We start from the raw sequence: 7673 nt of genomic DNA, 5'->3' as shown, positions 1-7673 counted from the left end.
GCCCACACAGCAGACCCAGATGGGGCTCCTGGCTCCCGGCTTCAGGCTGAGCCAGTCTCGGCTCCTGCAGGCATTTGGAGAGAAGAAACAGCCGCTGGGAGATCTCTGTCTGTCTTTCAAATAAAATACATGAGATGATGCTTTTAAGTGTGTGTTGCGGAAATGCAGCACACGTGGCTGGGGAATTCACACACGATCCTCGCTCGAGGGATCACCAGAGGAGTGCAATTGAACGCGCGGCCGAGATGGCCCCATCCAGCCGGCGGGCGTCGTCTCAGAAGCTCAGGGCGAGCGGGCGAGGGCGAGCGGTGCGGGCGGCCGTGGGCATCGCCTACCTCGGAGCGCAGCTGGCTCTTCCCAAAGACACAGGCAGAGGCCGGCTCTTCCTTCCCGAGCGGCTGTTGGGGAGAACTTGAGAGTGAACACAGGAGTGCGTCAGTGTTTGTGATGGTAGTTGGCCAATGTGTAGTGGCAAATGAAAAGCATAGGTCGCTTTGGGGCTAACAGTCCCGGTTTCTGGAATGTTCTCCCAAATACCCCGAAACAGAGGCGTGTGCAAGGGCGCCCACTGCAACCCATCCAGCCACTCACTTCTTCCTCCCACAGTGTTTCCCGGTGAGACAGCCGTGGGCAGGCACGCGGCAGCCAGGCCGTGGAGAGGTGGGAGAGGCCGGCTTCCCTGGTGACAGCAACGACGCTACAAGGAAAACAGGGCCACCTTAGCAGGTGGTGGCGGCCCCCAGCTCAGAGCCAAAGCAACTTCAGAGACACGCGCTGGGGCCAGAAAACCCGCCGACTGCTGTGACCGAAATAGCCTAATCGCCTGGGCCCTGTCAAGGAGACAGAGACCAGGCCCCGTTCCGCCAGACAATGCCAGGAATCCAGGGTCGGAGGGGAGCCTGTATCAGCTGCGGCAGCACGCGGGGGCCTTGGGAGCGGCCCGTGGACGGCCTGCAGGTGGCCCCCGCCGTGCCCCGCTGGGAGCAGCTCGAGGTCCCAGGTTATCGCTGGAGCCGGGTTTGGCGGGAGGGCCCGGGCCGCTGTGGTGAGGACAGGAAGGAGCCCGGCCCTGCAGAATCTCCGCGGGCCCAGAAATAACATCGCTTCTGACAGCTGGGCTTATCAGAGAGGCTGCAGAGCTTCTCCGAACAATAACGGCTCCCGTGGCTCCGCAGGTGCCCGCACGAGGCTGGGGCGCTGCTCCCACCAGGCTCGCCCTGCCCTGCCCTGGCAGCCCGAGCCGAGCACTCTCCTGCCCTGCGCCCTCAGCAGTGGGCCCCTGAATACCCTCTGCCTCCCCAGGACCACCTGAGAGCTGGGACTGCTGTGCCCACCTTACAGGGAAGGAAACAGGCCAGCCGGGAAGTGCTGCTCCTGCGCCCCCTGGCGGCGGGAGGTGGAACTCCGGTTCTCATCCCAGGCCTGCGGGTTTCCGGTTCTCCTGTCCACCTCCAGCTGCGACTGAGGGGGACCAAGGGGGGCCTCGCATATTTGCATTTTCCTCTCAGAGGAAATTATTTTATTTGAAGGGCAGAGCTACAGAGAGAGGAAAAGACAGAGAGAGAGATCTTCCCTCCACCGGTTCACTCCCCAGGTGGCTGCAACAGCCAGGACTGGGCCAGACCAAAGCCAGGAGCCAGGAGCTTCATCCGGGTCTCCCACGTGGGTGCAGGAGCCCAAGCACTTGAGCCATCTTCTGCTGCTTTTCTCAGACCATTGGCAGGGAGCTGGATCAGAAGTGGAACAGCCGGGACTTGAACCAGTGCCTGATGGGATGTCCGCACTGTAGGCAGTGGGAAAAACACCTATGCCACAGTGCTGGCACCAGGAAGTAATTTTTTTTTAAGTTTTATTTATTTCAAGGGCAGAGATATGGAGACAGATGGAGGGCGTGAATGTGCGTTCACTTCCCAAATGCCCACAACGCTAGGGCTGGAGCTGGCTGAAGCCAGGAGCCAGGAGCTCCATCCTCATCTCTCACGGGCTGGCAGGGGCCCAGGCACTTGAGCCATCACCTGCCGCCTTCCCAGGTGCGTTAGCAGGGAGCTGGATCAGAGGCAGAGGAGCTGGGACTCGAACCCACACTCTGTTATGCATCCCAGAGTCCAGCTGTGCTGGGCCAACACAGCAGGTGCGCCTCTTAGGAGGGGGCCGGCGACTCTCCCGGGGCAGTGGCTGCATGCGTGGTCACTGGAACCGTGCTGGGTAGAAGCAACGGTGGAGAAGTGAGAGGGGGCAGCCGCAGCCGCAGCCGCAGCCAAGTGAACAACCTGGCTCAGCCGCTGCCTCTAAGGACGGGAGCAGGAGTTGCAGAGAATTCCAGGAGGAGGCCTGGGGTGGAGCCTGCCTCTGGCTGGGCCCCCCCGGCCCGCATCGCATACTCTCCTCCCCTCTGCCCCCCACCGACACACACCCTGAGCCCACTTCACAGAAGAGGCCGCAGACCACAGGGTGGGCCAGCCGCGTGGCAGGATTTGAACTCAAGGCTGTCCAACTCCTAACTCCCAGCTCCCTCACTCATTCATCCCCAGGCCTCCCCAGCCCCTGCCCTGAGCGGCCTGGCTCTGGGAACCCCGAGTCTGAAGTCCCCACCCCAGGGAGCTCACCTTGTGGGGTTGGGGGTGACGCTGGGGGCCGCATCGAGGCCTGAGTCGTCCTTCTATGCCCGGCTGAGGGAGAGACACACAGTCACAGCCCACTCGGGAGAGTGGCAGCAGAGCAGGGCTTGGCCCAGGGCCGCATCACCTCTGTGAGCCCCCAGTCCTTGGACTCTGAGCGGGGGTGACCTGAGCGTGGGCCTCCGGGGACCGCTGCGCAGTCACTTGGAAGTCCTGGGCCCGAGCTGAATTCAGCAGCCTGAATACTCCCCTTACCGACAGCACCTGCCCCGCCGGCCGCCCCCACCTCCTCCTCTGGCCGGCGTAGGGGTCCAGGCTGCTGGGAGCGGCCGGGCGTGTGAAAGCCAAGGTCCATGCACCTTGCGTGGTTGCCCGATGAGCTCCATCCGCTCCCGGCACTGCGCGAGGCCAGGTGCAGGGCTCCTGCAGGTGCGGCAGCTGAGGCCCCGGAACCTGCAAGGCCGGGCTAGTGTCGGTACAGAGCGCCGGGGACCCAGTCCTCTCCTGAGAGGATGTGCTGCTGCCACAGGAGGGACCCGGTGGGAGGAGCCAGGGTGTCCTGGCCAGCGCTCCCTTGGGCCTCCACGTCCTTGCTGGCGGTGCTCTGTGCCAGGCCCGTGCCGGCCTCTGAAGCAGTGAGGACAGCTCCGGGCAGGCAAGGGAGTGGACAGTGGCCGGCCAGCTGCAGAGACAGGCTCGGTGCTCCGGAGCCTTCCTGAGCCGCACCTCGTGTCCCAGCTCCAGAGTCCACAGCAGCCGGCCCTCCAGGGGCCGTCCTCGGCACGCTTGACACTGCCTGATGGAGAAAGCCCGGGGGCGAATGTGGAGTCCCCTGACCTGGGCTCAAGTGCCCCCCAGTGGCTGCCGGCTCCTTCTATGGAACCAGGCAATGGGACCAGCGTGGGCTTCCGGTGTCTGGGCCGTGGGGCGGGCTCGGGGGACATCTGCCTCACCCCCTCGGTTGGATTCTGCTGTCTTGCTGGGGGCGTTCAGGGCAGAGCACAGCAGTAGCCCCCGAATCCCCGAGTGTCTGCCTCTCCCCCCCCATCCCACTCCAGGGAGCGGGTCCTGCTGTGATGAACGCGGGGACACAGGCCGTGGACACGTGGACTCTATGAGCCTTTCTCTGTGGAACAAGAGACAGCCCTGATCACAGAGCTGCCCTCCGTGCTGGGCTCCGGTTGAGCTGCTCGCCGGCAGCGCCTCGTGATTTCCACAGCCACCTGCCAGTGGTTCTCCTGTGCGCTCCGTTTAAATAAGTGAGCGAAGGCCCGCGTGTGCCGCCTCTCCTGGCCGCGTGTGCAGGCTTTCCTGGCCACGTGTGCAGGCTCTCATGGCCACGTGTGCCGCCTCTCCTGGCCACGTGTGCGGGCTCACCTGGCCGCGTGTGCAGCCTCTCGTGTGCCGCCTCTCGTGGCTGTGTGTGCTGCCTCTCCTGGCCGCGTGTGCCGCCTCTCGTGGCTGCGCGTGCCCGCTCTCTTGTTATCGTGCTCCACCAGCCCTGGCTGCACAGTGATGCAGCCTTCCCTGGTGCAGGGTAGGACCCCTGGGACCACAGGGCCGGAGGACCAGGGCGCGAGGGGCCTGGGCCCAGCTGAAGGCAAAGGGCAGGCTCCTGCTGGGGCAGAAATGCAGGGATGGGGGTGTGGAGAGAAGGAGAAAAGGAGGGATTGCCTTTTTTTTTTTTTTTTAAGATTTATTTACTTGAAAGACAGAGTTACAGAGAGAGGTAGAGAGAGATACAGAGACATACAGAGAGAGAGAGAGGTCTTCCATCTGCTGGTTCACTCCCCAGATGGCTGCAACAGCTGGAGCTGCGCTGATCTGAAGCCAGGAACCAGGAGCTTCTTCCAGGTCTCCCATGCAGGTACAGGGGCCCAAGGACTTGGGGGCCATCTTCTACTGTCTTCCCAGGCCATAGCAGAGAGCTGAATCAGAAGTGGAGCAGCCAGGACTAGAACCGGCGTCCATATGGGATGCCAGCGCTTCAGGCCAGGGCTTTAACCTGCTGCACCATAGCGCCGGCCCCAGGATTGCCTTTTAAAAGAAAAATTGAGGCCGGCGCTGTGGCTCACTAGGCTAATCCTCCGCCTTGTGGCGTCGGCACACCGGGTTCTAGTCCCGGTTGGGGCGCCGGATTCTGTCCCGGTTGCCCCTCTTCCAGGCCAGCTCTCTGCTGTGGCCAGGGAGTGCAGTGGAGGATGGCCCAGGTGCTTGGGCCCTGCACCCCATGGGAGACCAGGAAAAGCACCTGGCTCCTGGCTCCTGCCATCGGATCAGCGCGGTATGCCGGCTGCAGCGTGCTGGCTGCGGCGGCCATTGGAGGGTGAACCAACGGCAAAGGAAGACCTTTCTCTCTGTCTCTCTCTCACTGTCCACTCTGCCTGTCAAAAAAAAATTGAGATTTAGCCGGCGCCGTGGCTCAATAGGCTAATCCTCCACCTTGCGGCACCGGCACACCGGGTTCTAGTCCCGGTCGGGGCGCCGGATTCTGTCCCGGTTGCCCCTCTTCCAGGCCAGCCTTCTGCTATGGCCAGGGAGTGCAGTGGAGGATGGCCCAGGTGCTTGGGCCCTGCACCCCATGGGAGACCAGGAAAAAGCACCTGGATCCTGGCTCCTGCCATCGGATCAGCGCGGTGCGCCGGCTGCAGCGGCGGCCATTGGAGGGTGAACCAACGGCAAAGGAAGACCTTTCTCTCTCTGTCTCTCTCTCTGTCCACTCTGCCTATCAAAAATAAAAAAAAAAAATTGAGATTTGAGATCAAGCTTTTTCTTTTAAATTTTAACTTATTTTCATTTTATTTGGAAGGGAGAGAGAGGGAGGGAGGGAGAGAGAGAGAGAAAAATCTTCCATCTGCTGGTTTAGTCCCCAGATGCCCACAACAGCCAGGGCTGGCCCGACCGAAGCCAGGAACCAGGGGCTCGGGGCAGGTGCCCATGTGGGGGCAGGGCCCAAGCTCTTGAGCCATCGCCACTGCCTCGCAGGTGCTGAAGGCTGGTCAGAAGTGGACCCCAGCCACTCCGACGCGGAGGCTCCCTGCCGCCCCGGGGGAGGGAATTGCAAGGTAGCCCCACACTGGGAAACAGCCCAGCCAGTGGGCGCCCAGTGGCCGTTCTGGAGGACTGGTGGTGAGGAGTGGCCCTCAACTCCTTGCCAAGAGGGATATGGGAGCTGGGCAGTGTGCTCGGCTCTGTGCAGCGCGGGGCACTGCCGCGTGTGAAACGCGGGGCGGGGCCAGTGCTGGGGGCAACACGCAGGTTCCTCCAAAACCTAAGGTCAGAGTGACCCCGGGAGCCGGCCTCGGGCGCTCAGATGGTCACACCCCATATTCACGGAAGCAGTAATCCCGTCAGCCCGGGGGAGGCAGCCCCATGTGCCCTGCCCGGTGTGCGCATCCACACGGGGGGACGCGTGGGACGCTGTCCACTTTGGAAAGGAGGACGTCTTGTTGCAGACTGCGGTGGGGACGAACCCCGGAGACGCCGTGCAGGGCGACACCTGCCAGTCACCAGGGACGGACCCTGCAGGGTTCCACTTCCATGGGGTGCACAGAGGGGTCAGGTCCACCCAGGCGGAGAGTAGCACGGGGTCGCCAGGGGCTGGGGCAGACGGTGCGGCCAAGGAGGCTTAGGGCTGAACGGGAATCCTCCAGTTCTCCGAGAAGAGAAGGTTCTGGCTATGGTTGCCCATCAAGGCGAAGATACCTAACGGTGCCTCGTGAGCACGTGAACACGGCTAGGGGAGCAGCTTTCCAAAAACCATATTTATTTGAAACGCAGAGTGACAGGGAGTGGGGGAGGGGGAGGGAGAGAGAGGGGTGGGGAGAAAGAGAGAGAGAGAGAATCTTCCATCTGCTGGCTCACTTCCCAGATGGCCGCTCCAGCTGGGTCTGGGCCAGGCTGAAGCCAGGGGCCTGGGACGCCGTTCTCCGTCCCGGTGCCTCACACGGGCGTCACGGCCCGAGCACTCTGGTCATGCTGCACTGCTTCTCCAGGACACCCAGCAGGGAGCCGCATCAAGCAGAGCACCAGGACTTGAGCCAGCGCTCACATGGGACGCCGGCATCGCCGACCGGGTGGCTTAACCTGGTGCGCCACACGCCAGCTCCAGGATGGAGACTTTACGTTCCGTGCACGTCACCACAATCAAATAAGAAAATGAAGATTGGGGCCTCCCACAATACTGGCATTCCGTATGGGTGCCAGTTCATGTCCTGGCTGCTCCACTTATTTTTTTTTTGAAGGTTTTATTTATTTATTTGAGAGGTAGAATTACAGACAATGAGACAGAGAGACAGGGAGAAAGGTCTTCCTTCCACTGGTTCACTCCCCAAATGGCCGCAACGGCTGGAGCTGAGCTGATCCGAAGCCAGGAGCCCGGAGCTTCTTCCCGGTCTCCCATACGGGTGCAGGGGCCCAAGCACTTGGGCCATCTTCTACTGCTATCACAGGCCACAGCAGAGAGCTGGACTGGAAGTGGAGCATCCAGGACTAGAACCGGTGCCCTGCTCCACTTCCGATCCAGCTTCCTACTAATGGCCTGGGAAAGCAGTGGAACATGGCTCAAGTCCTTGGGCCCCTGCTATCCAAGTGGGAGACCTGGAAGAAGCTCCTGGCTCCTGGCTTCTGCTTGGCTAGGCCCTGGCTGTCGTGGCCGTCTGGGGAGGGAACCACCCCTCCCCTCTGTCTCTTCCTCTTTCTAACTCAGATTTTCAAATCAATAATCTTTAAAGAAAAGAAAAAGAGAATGCAGCCCATGCCAACCAAGCCCCTGTGAGGACTCCCTGGGGAGTTCGGCCTGGTGCACCTGCTGGTGGACCAGCCTCCTGGGCTTGTGCCCTGTGCCGCCCAGGGCCCTGCTCTCACCGGGGCCACTCTTGGTTTCATGCTGCCGTCACTGTCTTGAAATTCTGAATTTTTGGACTTGAGGACTTGCACTTCCATTTTTCACTGGGCCCTTCAAAGGCTGGTGCAGCCACTGGTCCTTAGGGAAAGAGATTCCTGCACAGAATTTGTCAGCAGCTTTGGGGATGAGTGGGGGAAGGGACGTGCGAG

Source organism: Oryctolagus cuniculus, chromosome 11, assembly GCF_964237555.1.
Source record: "Oryctolagus cuniculus chromosome 11, mOryCun1.1, whole genome shotgun sequence".
NCBI lineage: Eukaryota > Metazoa > Chordata > Mammalia > Lagomorpha > Leporidae > Oryctolagus > Oryctolagus cuniculus.
This window is presented reverse-complemented; position numbering follows the sequence as displayed.